Source organism: Danio aesculapii, chromosome 12 (genome assembly GCF_903798145.1).
Source record: "Danio aesculapii chromosome 12, fDanAes4.1, whole genome shotgun sequence".
In the NCBI taxonomy this organism is placed as follows: Eukaryota; Metazoa; Chordata; class Actinopteri; order Cypriniformes; family Danionidae; genus Danio; species Danio aesculapii.
Genome location: NC_079446.1, coordinates 51,203,107 through 51,205,606, shown reverse-complemented (window position 1 = coordinate 51,205,606; position 2,500 = coordinate 51,203,107).

The following is a 2,500-nucleotide window of genomic DNA, read 5'->3' as shown; positions in this document are numbered from 1 at the left end:
AGTTGATAAAGTGTGACAAAAAAAATTAAGAATATTTTGGAAAAACACACACACACACACAAGTGGAAAAGGTCTGGGCTGTGCCTATATACACTCAGCGGCCACTTTATTAGGTACACCTTACCAGTACCGGGTCGGACCCCTTTTGCCTTCAGAACTGCCTTAATCCTTCATGTCAGAGATTCAACAAGCTACTGGAAATATTCCTCAGAGATTTTGCTCCATATTGACATGATAGCATCACACAGTTGCTGCAGATTTGTCGGCTGCACATCCATGATGCCAATCTCCCGTTCCACCACATCCCAAAGGTGCTCTATTGGATTGAGCTCTGGTGACTGTGGAGGCCATTTGAGTACAGTGAACTCATTGTCAAGAAACCAGTCTGAGATGATTGGTGCTTTATGACATGGTGCGTTATCCTGCTGGAAGTAGCCATCAGAAGATGGAGACACTGTGCTCATAAAGGGATGGACATGGTCAGCAACAATACTCAGGTAGGCTGTGGTGTTGACACCATGCTCAATTGGTACAAATGGACCCAAAGAAAATCTCCCCCACACCATTACACTACCACCACCAGCCTGAACTGCTGATACAAGGCAGGATGGATCCATGCTTTCATGTTGTTGAGGCCAAATTGTGAGCCGAGCATCTGAATGTGTCAGCAGAAATGGAGACTCATCAGACCAGGCAACGTTTCTCCAATTCAATTCAATTCAATTCCCCTTTATTTGTATAGCGCTTATACAATGTAGATTGTGTCAAAGCAGCTTCACATAAAAGGTCACAGTAAATAGGAACAGTGTAGTTCAGTTTGTAGTGTTTAAGTTCAGTTCAGTTGAGCTCAGTTCAGTGTGGTTTAATAATCACTACTGAGAGTCCAAATATTGAAGAGCAAATTCAACGATGCGCAGCTCTACAGATCCTGAACCATGCAAGCCAGTGGCGACAGCGGAGAGGGAAAAAAAACTTCACTAAAGGCGGAAGTGAAGAAAAAAAAACCTTGAGAGAAACCAGGCTCAGTTGGGCACGACCATTTTAATTTCTCCGCTGGCCAAACGTCTTGTGCAGAGCTGCAGTCTCAGTGGCGGAGGCTGGAAGCTGGCCTCAGCGAAGACTCGTCTGTCTCTGGAGCGTCATAGGAAACAGTCTCATGTTCTCCACTCTTCCATGACCATCGCAGTAGCTGCTCAGGATTCGGCCTGGTCCAGGATATGGAAACCTTGGGATCATCTCGTCGTTGGTCTTGGATCGAATCAGTGACTCTGCATAGTCTGAGGGCCTCGGGAAGAGTATCCCCAGGTGGAAATGGAGAATAAAGAAAATAATTAGCGTAGCTGATGTTCACAGTGTATATCAGCAAGATGCATAACCTGTGTGGAAGCCCCCTAAGTGGTGCACTAAGTGTATGCTTTACTGAACAGATAGGTCTTTAATCTAGTTTTGAATTGGGAGAGTGTGTCTGAGCCTCGGACGTTATCAGGAAGGCTATTCCAGAGTTTAGGAGCTATAAATGAGAAGGCTCGACCTCCTTTACTCGACTTTGCTATTCTAGGTACTACCAGAAGTCCTGAGTTTTGAGATCTTAAAGAGCGAGTTGGATTGTAGCGAGACAGAAGATTGGTTAGATAAGCAGGAGCTAGATTATTTAGAGCTTTATATGTAAGAAGCAATATTTTAAATTCAATACGAAACTTAACAGGCAGCCAGTGTAAGGAGGATAAAATTGGGGTGAATCTTCTATTGTCCAGTTTTGGTGAGCCTGTGTGAATTGTAGCCTCAGTTTCCTGTTCTTAGCTGACAGGAGCGGCACCCGGTGTGGTCTTCTGCTGCTGTAGCCCATCCGCCTCAAGGTTGGACGTGTTGTGTGTTCAGAGATGCTCTTCTGCAGACCTCGGTTGTAACGAGTGCTTATTTGAGTTACTGTTGCCTTTCTATCAGCTGGAACCAGTCTGGCCATTCTCCTCTGACCTCTGGCATCAACAAGGTATTTGCGCCCACAGAACTGCCGCTCACTGGATATTTCCTCTATGTCAGACCATTCTCTGTAAACCCTAGAGATGGTTGTGCGTGAAAATCCCAGTAGATCAGCAGTTTCTGAAATACTCAGAGCAGCCCGTCTGGCAGCAACAACCATGCCACGTTCAGCGTCACTTAAATCCCCTTTCTTCCCCATTCTGATGCTCGCTTTGACCTGCAGCAGATCATCTTGACCATGTCTGCATGCCTAAATGCAGTGAGCTGCTGCCATGTGATTGGCTGATTAGACATTTGCGTTAAAGGGCAGTTGGACAGGTGTACCTAATAAAGTGGCCGGTGAGTGTACATTAAGAGAGTCGATAGATATACAGTTAATGTGTTTTTTGAATAAGCAACAAAATTGAGCATAAAAGCAGTTATTAGTGTTATAAGAAGTCATTATTTGTGCACCACAAAACAAAACGAGGATTAAAACATCACGTGTCCACACACACACACACACACACACACACTCACA